Source organism: Hipposideros armiger, unplaced genomic scaffold, assembly GCF_001890085.2.
Source record: "Hipposideros armiger isolate ML-2016 unplaced genomic scaffold, ASM189008v1 scaffold_500, whole genome shotgun sequence".
NCBI classification, from domain to species: Eukaryota; Metazoa; Chordata; class Mammalia; order Chiroptera; family Hipposideridae; genus Hipposideros; species Hipposideros armiger.
In genome coordinates, this window is record NW_017731850.1 from 1,033,220 (window position 1) to 1,055,822 (window position 22,603).

The 22,603-nt window shown below is 37.9% G+C and overlaps 1 protein-coding gene across 1 annotated transcript in view; it reads right to left on the reverse strand.

Moving 5' to 3' along the window:
* NCKAP5 (NCK associated protein 5) overlaps positions 1 to 22,603 on the reverse strand; it is a 940,156-nt gene that overhangs the window by 480,603 nt on the left and 436,950 nt on the right. The window lies entirely within an intron of this gene.

Consider the following 22,603-nt stretch of genomic DNA (forward strand, 5'->3'; position numbering starts at 1 on the left):
ATTATTCATATTACTGTTCTAATCTACCCTTTCCTGTGGCCTTTTGTACATGTATCTCCTTATGCAACAACAAACTTACCCTTTTTCTTCCTTCCTAAACACTCAAAGATCATTTCACTCACTCTGGTGCTCCTTCAGCCGTTTCCTTTAGGACTCTTAAGTGAATTTCATCAAAACTCAATGATTTCAACACATTCAATTATTGAAGTGTGCCTTAACCTGCTTGCTCCAGATGGGAACTCACCCACTTGCTCATTAACTATTACTGTATGAGCATCCAGTGACTATTAACCTCTGTCGTGAAGGCTGAAGAGAAAAGCTGTTAACGATTTCACAGCATTCCTGCCATGTACCTGCCTACTCTCTTTCTCTCTCTGTCTACTAAGTAGCAGGCCTCCTCTTCCGGGAGAATTTTCTTCTGTTTTGTGGACACATGATACTACTCTGTTTCACCTAATTTTCTAGGACAATCACAGTGTCTCATCTTGTATTTTTTGCTCTATACCTTTAGTCCTCCATATTTTTGTAGATATCTTTAGACTCTTCCTACAAATCACACTGAAAATAATGATTTCCTCATTAAAATTGTATATAAACATATATATCCTCATAGAACTCATTCTTTATATTTAACCTTCAAGCACTGAACACAGATGCTTAAAATCATTTCATCCTAGATATGTTAAGGGGCATTACTTTTTTATCTACTTGCTGGTTTATAAGGACAATAAATACATGGACATAATTACTATTTTCCCCCTGATTTTAATTTGGGAAATTCTAATTGTCCTCATCTGTAAGAGAATAACATAAAAATTTCATTTAATCTGTCCATCTGACTTTATCACTGTATCTGGGAGCATTTTGTCCATCTGTTCCTTTGAACTCTCTATGCCCCTCCATTCCCCTGCTTCTCAGAACTGCGCTTTGCCTGCTTTATCTATTGGACTCAGATTAGCAGGCTCTTCATTCGAACAATCCAGACACAGTCAATTCACTGAGTATTCCACCATGTTGACCAGCAGCATCACCAAATCTAAGAGGACATGCTGGTTTCCATGGTTAAATCCAGTAAATCTCAAATGGTGTTCAACACAAGCCCAGGTTGGCACAGGGGAAATGGGCAGAGGGTTTGAACGGAGGATGTACAGTGCGCCTGGTTTTTTTTTTTAAAGATTTTTATTGGGGAATTAGGGGGATGGGAACAGTGCTGGGGAATTGGGGGAAGGGGAACAGACAAGTTGCTGTCGTTTTGTTCTTCAGTCTAGTTGTAGAGGATGTTGTTTCACTGGCCCAAGCTGGCACCATCATTGCGCTCTTCCCGGGCGAGGCAAATCAGTCGCCAGCTTCTGGACAGCTGCTCACTGCGGCTGCTGGCCACTCACGCTGGCTGCTGGCTGCACACGGTAGCCCATGGCAACCCACTGCCACAGGGGCTGCAGCCTACGCCGTCGCTGGCGACTCATGGCAGCCCAGCTCCAGGTTGAGCTGTTGTTCAGCATCTTAGCTGTGGAGGGCAGTGTCACTGGCCCTCATATGTGGGATCCAAACCGGGGCCCTCTGGCATCCCAAGCCAGTTCTTAACCATCACGCCACTTGGCCAGCCCCAGCATGCCTGTTTTTTAAAAAATGTTTTTGTTTTTGCTATATTTAAATTTCTAGCTTACGTTCTTGGCTTAAAAGTGTGTGTGTGTGTGTGTGTGTTTCTGTCTCCACATGTTTACATTAAGCTTTCACAGTCATGAAAATAAAACATAAATCATGTTCACTCAAGACAAAATATGGTTATATGTACTCTTCTCACCTCCCAACCCTCCTGATACTTTATTCCTTCTTTCCCTTGGCAGCTGTCTTCTCTATTAAGAAAGAAAAGAGAAAAAAAGCACAGGAAACTGAGTGTACTGAAAAAGGAAAGCATAGTGTGGGCCATACCTGTGGTAACTTCTTTTAGGAATTGTCAAGAAAGAGGGGCCCCTGCACCACATCTTTTACGAGGCATTGGGCCCAGCAACGCCTGCTTAGCAGGCATGCTTAGTAGGCATCTGCCCATGTGCTATTTTCACCCATTCTCCAGAGAGGAGATACATGCTTTCGTCCCATTCATGCAGATGCCGAGTAAAGGTCATCCTGTTTCAGAAAAATATGTGAAGAGTGATATTTGAGTTCAGTCATATCTAAATAATGACTTTCTTCTTTTTCTTGAATGCTGTTGGGAAGTGGTGAGGCAGAACTTGTGTGACTGTAAAAATAGCAGTTTTTAAAAAATATGGTGAGACCAGACTATTGAAAGAAGGGACAGAATTGTGAGAACAGCTGCTTTGGAAGTTTCGAAAATTTTATTGACTCGTAAAATGTTACAGTGAGAAAGAATCCAAGAATTTATGTCAGAAGTGAGGAAACTGAGGCCCCAGGAAATTAAAAGTATTGATCAAGGTCATTCAGGAATCTTATTTATGGGGCTGAAACCAAAGTTAAAACCAGTCTGGTTGTTTTTCCGGTGTATGATATTGTCTCATGTCTTTCTTTTCAAATGTCTATCTTTTTTGTTAATGTGGCCTTATATAGATGGGGGCAAGTTTTAGCCTACTCTACCACTGTCTGAATCCAAAATAGTGTAGTGTGGAAAAGTCATTTTTAAATCACCAAGCCTCCAAAACATTGGGTCAGAAGGGATAATCTAAAGGCTGGTGCAGCCTCCAGGTAAACCTATAGCAAACCTTCTATACCTCACTCTGCAAAGTTCCACAGGGTAGAAGGGACCACAGCGAGTTCACACAACTTCCTTGTCATTTCCTAACTTTGCAGCCTACAAGGGTGCTGATGAACTCCAACTGGTTCTATAGGTCACAACTGCGGCTACGAGTCAAATCATGGGCTCTGCATCCATGTACCATGCTTTGTATTATAGTTGTATTACAGCAAAGTTGTAAGACACAATACAAATTACATTTTACACATTTGGATTCTAGTTCAAAAGCATCAGAGGAGTTCACTACTTAAAGGAGCTTTGTGATGAAACTGCACAAAATGTGAATAACATGTGTTCCTCTAATATGAGTCAATCCTTATGTTTGTTTCCTGAATTTTCATATTTGGAGCTTTGTAACATACTGGTCTGTCTGCATGGAGTAGAGAAAATTCTCTTCACAGTCCCGCCCCTCATCAGTCATGAAAGCCTGTCCATGAAAACAACCCCAGTCAGACATTTACTGAGCAGTCACTTTGAGGAGGGTCCTGTGCTATGTTCCCCAGATACAGGTATGAAAAAATAGAGCCAATAGAACCCTCCCACCTCACAAGGGAAGTAGACCTTTAAGAAATAAATTAGGGCCTCATCTAAATGGTTTTGTTGGGAATCATTACATCATCTTATTTCTGCCTATCTACAGGGCATATTCTTGTAAGGTAGGAAATAACCTTTAAACATTAGCTATTTCATCTCCCTGGCTGCAGGCAAAAATAAGATTTAACTGTTCCTGCCATTTAAAGAAATGAGCTGCTTTCCAATAGTCTCTCTACTATTTAACCATCCTTACTGTTAATACATAGTTATAGCACTTCTAGCCTAAATCCCTCATGCTGTAATTCAAGTTCCCTTTGCTTCTTTTATTGACTCTTTAAAGAAGATGACAAGCACTTAACGATTTCACTAATTTAACTTGAAGATCATCTTAGTTTCTTGTTTTCTGGAATCCATAGATTTGATTTATCATTAACTAGGTAATATGCATTGTTCTCCTCTGTGTCTGTCCTACTCAGGGAGTGTGTGCTCAGTAGACATTCGGAAATATTTGTCAAGACAACACACACTCTGGTTAGGGCTTGACCAGCACTGAATAAGAGCAAGGAATACTAGGAGACAATATCTGTGTTTACATGCCAAAACTCCAGGAGAGCACCACTCTTTTTAATAGTAGTCTCACAGGGAGCTCCTTGGAGACAGAGAACCATGCTCCTACATCCCTTTAGCAATTCTTTGTGAACTAGGATCAAACAAGGTCAATAGCACATTAGAGGTCTTCAATCATCTTGAATGAATGAAAGAAAACTGGTTTCCACTCTTACTATAATTACCTCCATTAACCGCTCCTTATATAAAAATATATTTAATATTTGAGGGAAATTAATGTCATGGTCTCTAATTTTTATCAAGTCTGCCTTCCTTCTCTTTTGCCTTCTTCTACATCTTGTTAAGGTCCAACCATTCACTCTTGCACTGATTTGTAAAGAAAGCCATTCCACCAAACCCTTCTTGAAACTGGATAAAAAGTCCCTGATCATGTATCACAAGGCCTCAGATTACACAAACATTAATTTAATCAATGTAAATTCCCTGAGCATCTCAGACTAAAAGTGCTTTATATAATTCAGATAATAATTTCTTGGTTATAATGTTTCTAAGAGCTATAGCCTCAGATCTTTAAACACAGGTCAGGTAATATATGCTGCAAAATTTATAGACACAAAATTCTACAAAGCAATTTGGAAATAATAACATGTGAAACTGAAAACCAAAATATTGTAAATTATCTTCAGTAATAAAATCAGGAATCGGCAACCCTTGACCACTAAATCAGTAATGTTTCCTATAGAGAATTATGAGAATTATATCTCCCATGTGCTTGCAAATGTAAACATAACTAGTAAATTGTTACTGTTCAAAGGTATAGAAAGTAGAACACTAGAAGGTATTAAATTTATGAAGTTACTCTGTATTTTAAAATTTCATTTATAATTTTTGTAGGGTTTTTAAAAAAAAACCCTAGGTTTCATTTAAGCACACCTGTGTGCTACAAAAAATAGCGATCATAATTTCAAGTTAGATATATTTGAAGGCCTTTTTCAAATGAAGCATTCTTTTGAGTTCAGGTACTTAAGGGGATTAAAAATATTTAACAAGATTTGGTTCCATTAGGCATTCTCAATGCAATCAAGTTTTCTAAGGAAACAACAAAAAAGTAAAACCAAGTATTCAAACATTTCTGTGCAAATATGTTAGGAAAAGCCCCATAAAATGAAGCTCAGAAAAAAAAAATTTACAACGTAAATCCAATTATTGTACCAAGTAGCCACAAAAACATGGTCATTGAAGTAAATAGATTATTTTGATTTTGTTTCTATCTGACACAAATTAGTCATTTCCTTGGATTTAATACAAGAAGGCTCCAGAGCAAAAAAAGAAATTCAATCAAAGAGCAAAAAAAAAAAAAAAAGCACATTCCTTGCCTGCCAGCCTTACAGTAACCGGCGTTTCCTATCATCTCTGAGCCCACATGGCCTCGCCTCGCAGGAGATGTTCAAAAGCCAGTCTCTTCCATGCTTAAATGATCTCATTCATAGACCTGATTTCCTTTTGGGGGCTCCTATAACAGCTCTCCATGGTGGCATTGTGACTCACAACCCATTGCAAAGTGCTTGTAGCTATTTGTTACAAATAAAGTACTGAAGTTTGTAGATAATTTACTTAAAAATAACAATAAGGGTTTATTTTTAAAGCAAGCAGGGCTGATAAAGTATTTACAACTAATTAGTAGGGCCTGGGCATTGACTAATCAGCAGGGATACTTGCCTGCTGGGTTGCTACTGTCCCAGGTGCTGAATGGTGGGGAGGTCCAGAGCAGTAGAGAAGAGATGTGTTAGTGCAGAGGGAACCGAGGAGGGAGGCTTAGGGAACCTGAGTTTTTATCTACCAGGAGGGAAGTATTTTGGCATTTTAACAACCCAGTACATCTGTCTGTTAGGGTTAGAAAAAGGTGAATATCTTTTTTGATAATCCTATTAGCTTCACTCATGTTTCCTGCTGAGTTTTCTTGAACAAAAAAAGGCGGTGAAGTAACATGCTGAAAATTATACATAACTCATGACTTTTCTCATCTGTGAACCCAAGGAATTAAGCCACATATAAAAATAGGAAGGCAGGGCTACAATTCTGGCCTCGTACTCTCACACACTGTGTTAGTTTGCTAGGGCTGCCATGGCATTAACACAGACTGGGTGGTGAAACAATGGAACTTTATTTTATCATAGTTCTGGGAGCTAGAAACCCAAGATAAAGGGGTCATCAGGGCTGGTTTCTGGTGAGGACTCTCTTCCTGGCTTATAGATGGCCACCTTCTCACGGTGTGCTCACACAACCTTTCTTCTGTGTGCTCATGGAGAGAGAACAAGTGCTAGTGCAGCAGTTCTCAACCTGTGCGTCGTGACCCCTTTGGGGGTCGAATGACCCTTTCACAGGGGTCGCCGGGTACTCGCATGTGGGCATATCTGCATGTGGGCCTGGAGACGGATAGAGGAGCGGTGTCTTGGTTCCTAAGACTATCGAAAAAATGTGTTTTCCGATGGTGTTAGGCGACCCCAGTGAAAGGTTGAGAACCGCTGCTCTAGTGTCTCTTCTTTACTTATAAGGGGACCAGTCCTATTGGATCAGGGCCCCACCCTTATGACCTCATTTAACCTTAATTCCCTCCCTAAAGGCTCTATGACTAAATATAGTCAGACTCGGGAGTTAGGGCTTCAACATATAAATTTGGGGTGAGGTGGACACAATTCAGTTCATAACACACACCGAATGAGAGAAAGAGGCCTACTCCCACACATTCTATACCCTGACTCATGTTAAGTGAAAGTGAATTCAGAATTATTACTGTGGACGAAGAGCACTTTAAAAGCAGATTCCCACTGCAGAATCACCTGTCTATGTACTCATACTGAGCCAGATCTCACTGAGGCCTGGGCCACCTTGGCTAAAACCACACCTGATCATTGTCACTGTGCATGAAAATTATCAGCCAGCAAATATTTGGATATCAACTGTATTCCCAGAACATGGGAATATGGGTATATGGGAAATATAAGTTCCACATAGATTGGGGGAGATACAGTGCTCATATGAATCACCCAGGGAAGGATGGCTCATTACCATTTAATCAGTGTGGGCCAGAGTCTTCATGGAAGCCATGTAGAATCTGCACAGGTTGAAACACCATTCTATAAATACCACTGTGACCACCACTTCCTCATACCCCTCTGCCATAACTTCCATGGAAACAAGAGTGTTCCCATCACAGTGGCATGACCCCAAGCAGATTGGGCCCTGGTAACTTTGGTATAGGGAAGGGCAATGCAAATGGAACTGTTTCTTCATCAATGTAATCAGTTCCAATTTCACTTAGGATTTTCATTCATATCGGGCTGTGATGAACATTTGGTCAATGGGATGCTTAAATAAAAATACAAAATAGTGGCCACAGAGAAAAAGATAAATCACATGACATTTTAATTCTAGGAAAAGAGGAACATAGCAGAGTATGAGTGGTAGAAACCCTCAGAAATACAAAAAATCTTGGTCAATTAAGGGAATATATGAGAGGATACTGAAACAGAATTCTGTCTGAGATAAAGAAGTACGAAATCCTCCATAGAAACACATGGGAAGATCAGGGACAGTACAATATGTAGATCGAGCATAAAACTACCTAGTGGACAAATGTGTGCCAAATAGTATATAGAAGTCCTTACTGGTTTTATGTCCTTTGCTGTCTGAGCCTCAGTTTACTCATCTTAAAATAGGTATGGTGTAATTCATTTTACTGGTCAACTGCAAGGATTAAATAAGCACACACCCGCACAGAGAACATAACAGTGCCTGATACATTGTAAAACACCCATAAACATCTGCTGATGGAACAGATTCACAATATAATTAGTAGCTGTACTTCTGATGCTAGCTAGCTTCCGGCTGAAACCACCATCTACAATAGCGGCAATGGCATCTGCAGTAAGATACAGAAGTATTGAAATCCCTTCCAATCCTTTGTGCAGACAGATGAGTCTCAGCCATTTGGGTTAATATAAAATTATTGTTGGAACTACAACAAATATCCAGATGCAACCAAATTGGACCCAAGGTCACCATGGAGCATTCTGTTCCATAGCTGATTGTCTTATTTCTATTAGAGCTGACACAGGGTAAGATATTTGCATGGAGTCTACTGCTGGCCTTGTATTTTCAGCAATTTCTAGAATGAAACTTGTTTCCAAGTGATGGGCCAGAGGACAACCAGGGTAGTTTAGTTATCCTTGCTGAATTCTGGTTCCAGCTGTTCCATGGGATCATACTTCCCTGTGCTAGGCAAGTTTCCTGCCAACTTACAAGAACACTGCCTCTTTCGCTGCTCACAGTAGCATTTGTGTGGTAGAGTACAGGTGGTAGGCCAATGCCCTGCTTTGGATGCTACTCAAACAAGAATCATCTCTTCCTTTAAGAATGGTTTAGAAAATTCTTCTTCTTCTTTTTTTTATTTTAATATGTTTTGAGCTGGTATTAATTCCACAAAGTAGAAGGGCAACAAAATCCTTTGAAGTTGCTAAATATACTACTTTGAGAGCAAAACTAATTTTTATAAGAAGACTAATGTTAAGTTTGTATTTCAAATTGTTGTTAATATTTGCAAAAGCCAAAAGTCAAAAGCAATGAAAATAGTCAAACCGTGTCAGCAAAATTAAGGGTTTCTTGTAAGAATTGTAGAGTTTCACCTAACAGAGGCCTCCCTAATCCCCCTCAGACCCAGGCATGAGATGTCAAGCTCTGGGCCCCAAGCTTCGGAGGGCTTTTCTCTGACCCTCCTATAAACCACCATTTTCCACCAGGTGGGGACTCCTCAGAGTCAAGAGGAGGTGTCCATGCAGAATCCGTGACTGCTGATGTTCTAGGTACTCGTAGATTATGGGTTTCCTTCTAAATGGCCCCGAGCCTACTCTTAGGACCTTCATAGGCTTCTGTGTGCACCTGAGGCCCAAGGAGTGATAGCACAGGGTGTGAACAGGGTATGGATATGAAAGCTGGCGTGTCTATACAGGTTCACTGAGGCCCTTGGTGGGATGGGAGGATGGGGTTTGGGGCAGGAAGAAGGGAACTGACCAAAGGATTGGGCGGCAGACTGGGAGTTAGAAACTGGTCGTCCTCCTACCACCATGAGCCAGCACAAAACACCAAGGAATCTGAGAATTTTAAACTCCAATTTGGTCTTTCAGGACCTGATGAAGGTATATTCACCAAGGTAAGGTAGTAGAACACATTTTATTTGTCATTTTGCTAGCTTGGTTTATGACTTTTATACATGTTTAGACATGTGGAATATCAGCCACCACTTGTGCTCTCATTCAAGGCCCAGTGAATGTTAGGGGTGGGGTTATGCCAGGGTTAATCTTAGAAAATTACAGGTTTACAAATAAGCAAGTAATTATATTAAGTTCTACTGATTTCTTTAACAATACTAAGATTACAGCTAATAAGCCACAATAAGAAATAGCATGTTTTTGAGGTACTCTTAATTTTTTGTGTGAAAAATTCCAAACATCTACAAAATTAGAGATTATAGTATAAGAAACTCATGTGCCCATCACACTGCTTAATTCTAACCAAGTTGCAGCTATTAAGGCTTCACATTTACTCCTAATCCTGTCTCTAGATTATTTAAAGCTAATTGCATATTTATGTCAGTGTACATATTTAGAATATAAGGATGCTTAAAAAAAAAGTAACCATATATGACATTTTAAAACATGTCCAGGAAGCATACAAATCTTCAAATAATCTCATATCATCCAATATATCATTTTTCTTTTTACTGTTTGTTCCAATCCAGATCTAGATAAGGCCCATACAATGTCTCTTAATATTCTTAATCTGTAGGTTTTCCTCCCCACCCATTTTTTCTTCCTTGCAGTTTATTTGTCTAAGAATCCAGGTTGTTTGTTCTATAGAATTTCCCTTAGTTTGGATTTTGCACAACCTATTCTCATGATGGTTCCTGCAAATTAGTCATTAGATCTACAGGCCTGATTCGATTCAGGTTCATTTTTTGGCAATATATTTTCATAGGTGGTACTGGGTATTTCCATCAGGAGACACAGCTACCTGTGCGATGTTAGCGGCCAATGATGATCATGCTTAGACCCATTATTTCATTGGGAGTTGTAAAAGATATCCCAATTATATCTTTTTTTTCTTCATTTGTTAGCTGAAATAACCTATAGAGAAATTCCCCTTTCCCCAAGAGCGACTCAGTTATAGTTCTTAAAGGAAAGACAGGATAAATGCTTGATCCTCTTCCTTTATTTACCAGTTTTGAAAATAATGAGTTGGTTCCCTAGCATCCTCTAAAGGTTGCATTGGGGTTGTTTTGTATCATTATGAACAAAAGGATTTACACATAGCTGATACATTTCAATGTGCTGCTGTTATTCATATGGATGCACAAATTGAGACATTTTTGACTGGTAAGAGCTTTTTCAAATTGGATCATGAGTACTTTTATCAACAGTCTCAGAATAACAATCCAATACTAGCTTCAAAAATATGATTACAGAAAACAACTACTTTTTGTGTGTTCCTTTTTTTTTTCAGATAATTGAATTTATTTTTTCCATTTTTATTTTTATTTATTTATTTGACATATAACATTGTCTGAGTTTTAGGTGTACAACATAATGCATATTTCTTTTTGTCCTTAATATATCCAATTATGAATGTATAAATTTCTATGTCTTGAAATACTCCAAATGATTTTTCTCTGTGTCCTTTTGCAATCAACTAAATTTACAGGTAGACACATTTGTTTTGTTGCACTTTCAATTTTTACCTTCCTCTACCTGGTACTTTTTTCTCTTCCTTCTGGTGATTTAATGATTACATTTATATGAGAAAAAGAAAATATTAATTGAAATATTAAAAATAAGAAGGAAGCCTAGATGGGTAGATTTTGAGAAGTAGTATAGTGGAAAGAATGTTGGACTCCAAAATGACCACATTTATACCTAGCATTCACTTCAAATTTAACTAAAGATGAATTTCTCTAATTATTAAAGGTTCATTGATTAAGTAATTCTGGAGAACTGCTCAATAACATTTTAACTTAATTGTTATCAGATTTTATAAGCTTTATATTGAGTTGCTTGAAAGTATATGCCTAAAACAGTGTTTTGTGTCTCATGCAAAATGACAGGAAAACTTTTCAGCCATGTAGAACATATCCCAAGCAATAAATTTTTGAAAACATTGGAAGAAAAAATTCATTATATATCCAAAACATTGACTATATGAGGCTGGACAATTAAGTTCGTAAAATTGTTGCAACAATGTTGCTAACCTTTTTTGATATCAGAGGGATTAGTCATTATGAATTTGTACCAACTGGACAAACAGTTCGCCAAGTTTACTATTTGGAAGTGCTGAATAGGCTGCATGAAAGAGTTAGACAAACTGAACTTTTCGCCAACAAATCATGGCTCTTGCATCACAACCATGCACCAGCTCACACGGCACCGTCAGTGAGGGAGTTTTTAGCCAGTAAACAAATAACTGTATTGGAACACCCTCCCCACTCACCTGATCTGGCCCCCAATGACTTCTTTCTTTACCCAAAGATAAAGGAAATATTGAAAGGAAGACATTTTGATAACATTCAGGACACCAAGGGTAATACGACGACAGATCTGATGGCCATTCCAGAAAAAGAGTTCCAAAATTGCTTTGAAGGGTGGACTAGGCACTGGTGTCAGTGCATAGCTTCCCAAGGGAAGTGCTTTGAAGATGACCATAGTGATATTCAGCAATGAGGTATATAGCACTTTTTCTAGGATGAGTTCGCGAACTTAATTGTCTGACCTCATATTTACTTGTGCCAAAGATAAAGATTGCATTGAAGGAAACGCTAAATTTTTGGCAAGCTTAACATCTATTAAGTTTTGTAGTGTACAGTAAGAAGAGAATATACCTTAAGGGACAGACAGAGCTAAGTTGAATCCTGGTTCAGCTGTTAAGTGGCTGTCCTTTCGCAGATTATTATATTTATATTATATTATATTATATTATATTATATTATATTATATTTTATATTATATTATAAAACCTCTCTGGGCTTTATTTTCCTTATTGATAAAATATGGATACAATACTTGCTCACAGGATTGTAAGCAATGATATCACATGTTTAAAGCACTTTAAAAAAGCACTGGTAAAAGTTCAATATTCAACAAATACTAGCTCACTTGTTCTCTTGTAGTTAACAGAAATAGGAACAGGTGTACAGTTATGGTTAGGAGCTAGGCTGTCTGAGTTCAAATCCCAACTATAATACATTCAAGTATGATGATGGTAAGTTATTTAATGCATATGAGCATCAGTTTCCTCATCTGTAAAAGAGAGATAATATGAATATCTTCCATGGACAGTTGTTATAAAAATTAAATTATTACATTTTTATTACAATAAAAATTAATACATGTAGGATGATGGCTCCCCCATAAGGAAGCGACATTTTTGGGTTTTGTTTCACTGTTATCTCCCTGGCACCTAGAATAGTACCTGGCACTAGTAAGTTCTCCTTAAATGTTAAGAAAAATAAATGAATAAGTTAAACATATGCATCTCATATACCTGATGTTTAAAGGATCATTGTAGAAGTTTCAATTGTGCAGTTTTGCTGCTGTTCACATCTAAGTAAGAGTTCTCTTCTAGTGCATTTAGACTTAGTCCTTTGCCTCCCCAAGGTTTATTAAATGATGGATGGTGACTGTCTTTGTAACCCCCAAGGTCCTGGCCCTTCCTGAACTGGGCTTTAGGTGCATTGAGGCAGTAACTACAGCCTTCCTACTCAATTCTTTACACAAGAGAGACTGCTTAGAAAGTCTAGGTCGGCAGAATCTTGAAGCCATTCAAATCTATTACAAAGACCTGTAGGGTATTTCCTGATAACATAGCGTGCGCTTTGGTGATTGTTTCTGAAAAGGCAATAGACTTGTAAGCGTTATATGTGTCATGCATATTGGAAGTATACTAAATATATTACTGCTTCACTGGAGACTCTCTTAACAATAATGCGAATTGCTGAGGGAATAGAAATCAATTCTCAAAGTGTTTCTGACATCAAAGGTGACCGCTGGGCTTCAGGAAACGGTTTCAAAGTAAGATTGACTTGCGTGATTGAGATATTCACAACATCAAGTCTGCAAAGATAGGCCAGGCATTCTTTCACTACCCAACATGCAAGGGAATGATGAAGTCCTGATTCAAATGGCCAGTGTGCTTAGATAAGGGCCTTAGAGGAACTGAACTCCAGAAACACATAACTGTTAGCGGCTTCTGAATCCCATTGCAAATATTCCCACCTTTAGGCCTGTCTTTGTTTTCTGTTCTCTTAACCTAAAATGTTCTTCCTTCAGTTCTCTTTTAAATCCTCACCTACATATAATTTCAATGCTCACCTCAAATGAATCCCTTCTTGCTTGCAAAGTTTTTCTTAGGTCATTAATTTTCTCCCTTTCTTGCAGCAAAGATTGATTTTGTCTAATGCTAGTTTTTTTGTTTGTTTGTTTGTTTTTAAGTGTGACTCTATTTTTACCTTTATCATAAGATCCTTAGGGACAGGGTACATGATTTCCTTATGTTGTGCCCCCACCCCTTGCTTAGCAGAATCAAACCAATTTTGTCATTTTCTAAAAACAATTACCATACTTGTTCTAATAATGCAAAATCTTACTCTTAATGCAACAATACTATCTGAATTAAAAAAGTATTTAATTGAATAAAATTAAAATTAATTAGAAATCTGAAAATTATTTAGGTAAATATGATGCACCAAGGTGGCCAAATGCCATCCACACTGAGGGCTTCATAAATGGTAGCTTTGAACAACAACATGGCCCATTGGAAATATTATTTTATTCATTTATTACAACTTTTACTGAGTACCTACTATATATCAGCCTAGAACTGTAGGAAGTTTATAGTCTACTGGGGTGGGTGAAATACATCATACTGAGACCAAAAAAAGCTAGCAAGAAAAAAAATAGAATTATGTGCTTAAAGTCTGTATAGTAATTAAGTGAGGAAAGTGGAGTGTTATAAAAGGAATCAAGGAGAAGTTTAATCTGGAACTGGGTTTCGTTAGCTAAATACAGACCATCCAAGCCAACTGCAAAGAAGAAATTTGGGTCATCCTAGCTAAATTCAGTAACCATGTAGTCCATATAATAAATGTAATTGTAATTTGATGGAAGTCTAGATGTCTGCAAGCACTAATGTAATCATTAGCCCAGTTGGTTTGAAAATGCAGTACCAAAATATACTAAGAAAGTAGAGGCCCATAAAAGTACCACTAAAGATACAATGGCTGGACCTTCTTTATGAATTTTGAAATGAGAAAATGGTAGTTACCAAATTTTCCATTTAATTTGATATGATTGTGTTTATCCCTCTGGCCCAAGTTTTTCTTGGGCACAATCTCAGTCAGGTGATGATGATCAAGTTTAAGAAACACCATCAGTGGCAGAAAATATGAAGTTTGATCAGGGCTCAAATATGTATGAAATATAATTGCTTCCAATATCACTTGATACTTCATTTTCTATCATAGATCATAAACTACAAAATGAATAAATGAGGGAATAGAAGGAATAGTTGACCAGAAGTCAGAAGTCCTGGGTTCTATATGATTGGGGTCTACCTAACCATGTGACCATGAACAAATTACTTCATTTTTTAGATTTCAATATTGTATTTCTTTAAATTATGATACTATGATATGCCCTGCTTACTATGTATAAGGTTATAGTGAGACTTGAATGAAATAAAGTAGGGAATAGTTTTTGAAACATTAAAAAATAAGAGATGTAAAATGTCATTATTTTTGTGGCTATGTTAATATCAACATTAATGAAAATGCTCATTATAAAACCTAACAGCTTGAAGTGTTATAGAAGCTAATTATGTAAAAAGAAATTCATATTTGTATTTTGAGAAAATTCATTCTGTCAATTGCTGCTACTATAAGCAACAGGTGAAAACTTTTGGTCAGGAGAAATGTGAAAAGAATTCTGAAACACAATTTAATAAAAACTACAACACATTTCTTTTGTCAAAATCCCATAGCTTCAGAATAGCTAATTCCCTACTTTATTCTGCAGAAACATTCTTGAAAGCTTGAGGCTGTTTGTTAGTAACAGATGTAGACATTTATAACAAGAACCATCTTAACTGAATTATTTCCACAAATTAAACAAAGGATCCCAAATAACGGTTCCAGGTGTTTACAATCAGCACTCAAGAGATATGCTCTGCAGGAATACCATTCATTAAACACACTGCTTATAAACCAAAAAGGTAATCAGAACAAAAGTCCTCACTAGAGAGACTGCTTCCATAGACAGACTGGTATAAATGCTATCTGAGGGTCATAAAACACTCTCTGAAAGTAAATTTTGTCCTAAGGGAAGAAAACTTTCAATGCACCAAATTCCATTTAGTGCCCTGCAGACAGGAATTCTGCAAAGAGTATTCTAAAACAGGCAACTCATCTTTTATAGGTGAGAACTACATCATAGAAGCCCAGGAATAGGAAATCGGGTTTTCATCCTCCCAGACCATCATGGTTTATAACTCTAAGAATGATGACTATTATCAAAATTTTAAAGATCCCCAGAAATGGGCATTCTACAGTCTCTCTTAGAAGCAAATTTATATCATAAACAAACTATCTTTAAAATTCATCCGTATGTTTGATTAAGTCTTTCATTATAAAATGCTGGCTGCATCTTTCTATTTTGGTGAAGATTTTTTCTTTCTTTCTTTCTTTCTTTCTTCCTTCCTTCCTTCCTTCCTTCCTTCCTTCCTTCCTTCCTTCCTTCCTTCCTTCTTTCCTTCCTTCCTTTTCTTCAACAAACAAATATTTATCGACTGCCTGCCATAGCAAAAGTCGTGGGTATGTGAGAAAATTTCTCTGCCCCTTGGATGGTCTTAATATATGACTCAGTAACCCCTTTCCTAATTTTGTGCTCAAAAGAAATGAAAACACACAAAGACAAGAACATGCGAGTTGCAAATATATAGTAAGAACTTTATACTAACCCCAAACTGCAAGACACTCATCAACAGTTGAATGGAAAAACAAATCGTGGTACTTCTATACAATGGAATATTACTAAGCAATACTGACACATGCAGCAAAAGGATGGATCTCAAAAGACCAGCTAAGTAAAAGAGGTCAGACACAAAAAAGTTAAATATTTCAATTATAAGACTTTCTGGAAAAAAGCAAAACCATAGGGAAAGAAATTAGATCAGTCCTTGCCAGGGGCTGGAGGTATAGAGGGGGAATCGACAACAAAGGGCAATAAGGAAACTTCTCAGGGGCATGAGATATTCTCTTTCTTGATTGCAGTGATGTTTACATGATGATATATGCTTGTAAAAACTAATCCGACTATACATCTAAAAATGGATTTTCTGTAAACCTGACCAAATAAAAATTCATTGTTGAGAATAATAATAAATTTAGTTTCCAATTAAGAACAAAACAATATTCTATATTTTGCATGTACTTCTTAAAAGAGGAGGTGTGTTGGAATGGGGATAGTAACACACTGAGATTTATAATAAGTAATTCAAAAAAATGTATAGAGGAGAGACTAAATCACTGGTGTATTTACTGATGGCTGTTTCTTCACAGAAATCATTTAGAAGTGAAAACAATTCTGGTTGTCATAAAGTTCTCTCTCTTCAGGCTTTTCCCCAAACCAGTTCAAATAAATCCTAAAGCAGACAACATCAGAGCCAAGAGCAATAACGGTTATGTCTACTGCAGAGGATCTTAGCTTCCTTTGGCCAGTCAAGTTCCTCAGTATTCAATTTTGGCTGTTCTCAACAGAAATATTTCATCCCAGCTTGGCAGTTTTCTAATCTCAACTTCTCCAGAGTCAGGTAACCAAAATAGACCCGATGAAAGCCCAGCCCCACAGAGCTTCACTGTGATGACAGAGTGAAGAGTAAGTTCTCAACACAAAAGTCTGGTTGTTAGAACTTCAGGAAAGCCTGGTGATAGTACAGCTTTGCCCAATAAACGCATTTCAGTTCAAATACACTGTCTTTGAAAATGCATTAAAAGCATTGCAAAACTATAATACAATTCAACTTCCTCATTTTACAAATGAGCAAATTGAGATCCAGAAAGGTCAAATTGCTTAACCGAGGTTATTAAGCTAGCTGAAGTGGGACTAGAAGCAGGTCTTAGAAAACCCACTTAATAGTAAAGTGCTCTTTGAAATGAAACTGGAACTACACTCTGTGTTGATATTTTTTTCTCCACCAGGGATGAATAACAGGCAATATGACATTTATGTTGTCTGCTCAACGCCATATCGCTCTGTTAAGAATGTAAGAAGAAACTTGTGGCAATGTCATCATGCCTCACACAGAAACAGAAATACAAAGAAATTAAGGAATGTTCAGCATTGAGTTAATAGCTGTTCAGGGAGCTGAAAATGGCCTTCTTTCTTTCCCTTCTCTATATGGTTAGTTTTAACCTCCCTCTGCTTTGCTCAAGAGAGAGCTTACACACTAGATCACTAGGATATAATCTTCTGACATCAATATATGCTCCATATTATGTTAACCAGGCAGTTTAAAAGATGCCATTTAAAATCTTTTCTTTCATCTGTTGTAATTTGAAGAAAATTTATCATTGAACCAAGGTTGCTTTGCCATTTTAAATTCTGGTAGATTTACTCAGAGGAGCAGATGAGAGGCCTCCATTTATATGAAGTCTCAGCCAGAAATACTGCTGATAGTGTGGGAACAGCAACTCCAAATCAATAGAAAATTGCCCTCTGTATTCATCAGGAGGAACGAGGCACTCTGGAGAGCCAGCTTCGGTGATAGGTTAAAGATGAAGATTGGTCCGAGGTGGGAAGAGATGCAGAAGAAGAGCAGGAGGGCTCAGTGCCGTTGATTGTCCAAAGGTCAATTGGCAGCTTTCCTTATCTTGTTATGTTTTACACCTTCTAAAGGTGTATAGAAAATGTTCTTTTAATGTACCAGACAGATACAGAGGCAGAAGGGAATACGTGGGTAGAACATTTAAGGGCATATTATCCTCTTCAACTCACACTTCTGTTTCAGGTACCTACCACTTCCAAATAGGCAGCTGAAAATGAACCCTAGGATTCCATAAAGTCTCCGAGAGCTGATAATGTGAACAGCAACTAGTGAGCAAGTTAAGCCGTAAAACTATCTCCATTTCTGTCTCCTTAAAGTTCAGCATATAGCAGACTGCAGTTACACATAGCAATCAACTGCGATAGAAGAAATCCTTGTTATAATAAGCAAAGAAACAGCTTCCAGCCAGCAGATAACAGTGCAGGGAGGGAAGGTCAAAACAGGTGCAGAGAAATCCAGGAGGTGCACAGTGAAAGCATGGGCTTCATCTGCGTGATTTTTAACTATCCTAGTCAATTATGGGTGACGAAGTTTAATTGTTCCCCTTTAAATTTACACTGCAAGATGTAAACACACACACACCTGAAATGTGTGGAACATTTCAAGGCATAGAGAAACACTGATTCCCGATGATGCTTTGGGTAGGATGTGGTGTGATCACTGTCAATAGTTCACAAAATATGCCTGTCTGGTGTGGGTCTACCAGGTTGATTCTAATTTAAAGCTTCGAACATACTGCAACATAGAGCTGTCACATGATAAACACATATATTATGGCTAGTATCACTACACAATTATTAATGTCATCTGGCTTGATTTATGACAACATGTCCATGACAAATATGAAGTCTGGCTGTCCTAACTTTGGACAAAATTTCCCTTGGTTTATAGTTAAGCTATACATGTGTTGTTTTGTTCATTATGTACCTAAGGCTTTTCTGAGTTGCATATTTTTTGAGGACACATCCTGCGTTCTATCTTATTGTACACACTGTAGAAGTGGTTGATTGTCTGATAAGAACAGCAGCTTTTGGTAAACATCTACATATTGATTAGATTGTTTCCAAAGGAACCAACTCCAATACATGTGCAAATCATGTATTGCTTGCATGAAATCAGTATTCTGTAGAGTTGTTTGTTTCTTCATAAGTCTGTTTTTCTAAAAAATCATTGTTATTCCCCTTCTACATACCCCACTTCACTGGAGACAGTGTTCCTGGTAGTGCTTCTCCAGGTGACTCTAGCTGATGCACAATCACTTCCTCCACTCGAGGTAGAGTGATGAGGCTGGGGGTTCCAACACTCACTATATTTCCATAGGCGGGAAAGCAGCACCGTAGCATCAGCCCACACCATTAACCTTGGCTGGCTGCACAAGCACAATTCAAAAAGCTAGCAGAACGGTGGAGACAGTTGGAATTATAGGGCAACACAAAGCTAACCCCATATTAAATATGCCCAGCCATGTATTCCACACAGACAATGGGTTAAATGAGCATTATGACATCTGGAAAGCATCTTTGATTTGTATCAACAAATAATAAGACAAAGAGGGGGCAGCCGTAAGGATACCACCACCTGCCTATTAAGTATCACCTATTGAAATGCTCCATCTATGGAAAAGGCTTAATTAGAAAGTATCTCTTTTCTTCTCTGTATTTACATTAAAGAATGTAGATGGTCTCGATCAAGTTGGTGATGGCTGCCTGAATCGCCTTCAGTGCGGGCAATTTCTGATTTATGGGCTTAGAGCTGATTATGTAACCTTTGGTCCATCTTTTTTTTTTTCAATTGTCAAAATTTTGGACTGCTGCTGATCAGTACACCATAACCAAAGGTCAAGACGGAGTAAGAGATTATGGACGAAGGTTTGGTGGCGACAAAGAAGAGATCTGCTCATTCAAATACTTTTATAGATTTTTATCACCTAAGTGATCTCTTGTTACCACAGATGATCACAAATGCTCAAGTTTTCCTGGTGCCTTCAAGCCACCAGGCCGGCCCATCACTTAGCTGAAATAGCATAAAATCAGGCCTTGGACTAATTCTCCTGAATCGCTCATTTTGATACCTGAACTCTAACATTCTAATTCACACACACACACACACACACACACACACACACACACACACACCTATTGTCCCAGCTTCTTAATTATTCACTTCCCCCTTAATAGCTTGCCTTACCCCCGAACGTGAGACTCAGAATCTCCTTAATTACTGTTTAGATACTCCCATTGCTACAATGCCATCAAACATACCAGGAAAATACTTTGCCTAACTCAACTCAGGCTTCAACATCTCATGTCTCTATGCTCCAGGTTTATAAAACAGATATTAGAAGGAAACACCACAGGGCTTGATTAAGAACTCTTTCAAGAATGCGAGCTCTGAGCAACAGCGGTTCAAGTCCTGGCCCAAGCTGAGCTGCCACTGAGATGCCAATAGGTAGCAGGGTGACTCAGTTAAAAAAAAAAAAAGAAAAGAAAGAAAGAAACAACACATATCTGTTAAGATGTCCCATGAACTTGCAGTATAGTGCTTGACTTGAGAAACTTGAGCACTGGAGTTTTTCTTATTTTCCTTGTTATCACTTAGGCGTGAACCCAGCATTCCTAATTCATGTATTATGAAATTCAGAAGCTGCTTATCTTTGTAGATATAAGTGACATCGCAGAAGTAGTACCACCTCTAAGAATTAATCCTAATTTGCACCATTGTGGACCATTGTCTGTTATATCTTTCAATACCCTCTATTATGCATTTTATTATGAATTTATTATTCTATTGAATTCTGTTATGAATTTATGACCAGAGATAATGTTTTTCTCTTTAAGGAGTAGTAGCCTTTGCCTATGAGATAAGAGTTACATATTCTCTTGTGTTTCCCTTTTTATCTTGTCTGCCAGGAATCTTAGAGCTAAATTAAATACTCATTCTCAAAGGGCTGGCTGAGTGGCTCAGTTAGTTAAGAGCTCGCTCAAGAGTTTGAGCTCTGAGCAACAGCGGTTCGATGCCTGGCCTGAGCTGAGCTGCCGCTAAGCTGCCAATAGGTAGCAGGATGGCTCAGCTTAAAAAAAAAAAAAAAGTACCGTAAATGTTCATTCTCAGAAAACATGCTGGGCTATGTAAGTATGATTCCTTGTGACATTCCCCACTTATGGTCTTTATTTTCTGTTTTTATTTTATTGGACTTATTGTAAAACTATCCTTTATCGTGAGCCTTTTCACAACCTTTGAAAATGTAAGTTATTGGCATTTTTTTAAAGGTAACTTCATCCCATGAAAAATACTCAAAGTCCACATCTCAATGTCCACATCTCAGATATCATCATGTATAAAACTCATCAGCGGGCCAGCTGAGTGGCTCAGTTGGTTAAGAGCTCACTCAAGAGTGCGAACTCTGAGTAACAGGGTTGCTGGTTCGATTCCCGGCCTGAGCTGAGCTGCCAACAGCTGCCAGCAGGTGGCAGGATGGCTCAGCTAAAAAAACAAACAAACGAACAAATAAAAAACAAACTCATCAACCCAGAAAAAAAGAAGGAAATTGTGGATCTACGTTTTTAATTCAATACAATAATTTAAATTATAGAAATTGATTACGTGAGCATTTAGATGCTTACCCTGTCCAAGGGTAATGCACTATAGGCATGCTCTATAATACTGATAATTTTATAAGACTTAATAATAAGGATGTTTAAATAAGCATAACTAGAAATATCTTACAAATCAAAGTTTAAAATGTGAGAGGCATTCAGAAATGGTTTAGCAGGTCAAGTTAAATTATTGTGTAATTGTATATGTTATATGTGCTTTCTCCCCATCTTTTGCTCATTTACATTAGTTGTCTGGCTGTAATTGGACTTGAACTTTTCAGTTTATATGAATTTTTACATAAGAAAATTTATTATACTGGGGGAAAAAAATCTTCGCAGGAGCAGTACATAAAACCAACCACTGTTTGTTTTACATATAATTATCTTCTCTTTCAGCCTGTGATGTAGGCTTGGCTCCTATGCAACTCAGATCTATATGGGATTGTCATTTGATTTACAGCAGATGACCTGGCATCATATAAAAATAATTTACTGTATGATGTACCTCACACCCTATAAATCAATAGTTTGAATACAGAGACATCTTAATTAGTGCAAAGGTAGCAAGATCTGCCTCCTCCTTTCCTATAGCATTAAAATGGCAAGTATTGCAAAGCAGAGCTTGTTTTAAAGTTGCTTCAGAAGTGGGGCTCTATTATGTCAAGTTGGTAGTAATAAAGTGAGAGTTGCCATCAAACAGTGAAAAATCAAGCATGAAGTTGTATAATAGCCTGTGGTGGGTGGGACTTGCATTTGTTAAAATATTGATCGGTGCATTTCTCCAGCACCTCTGTATTATCATATTATCATGGCTTTAAGGAATTGAACAGGGTGTTAAATTATGACTCTGAACACAGAGGAGTCATCCATCCTTCCTACCCTGTTCCTCCAGGAAGCCTCTAAACCAGCAGTTCTCAACCTTTCACAGGGGTCGCCTAAGACCATCGGAAAACACATATTTTCGATGGTCTTAGGAGCTGAGACACTGCTCCTCTATCCGTCTCCAGACCCACATGCAGATATGCCCACATACGAGTACCCAGTACCCAGCGACCCCTGTGAAAGGGTCGTTGGTCCCCCAAAGGGGTCGCGACCCACAGGTTGAGAACCGCTGCTAAACCAATGTAGCATGCATTTATGGTATTAACCACAATGAGATAAATTATCTGGAGACTCAACTGGGGTCTCTCCCCACAACGCACCTGAAAATTAAGAATCATTACAAAAGCCTTAT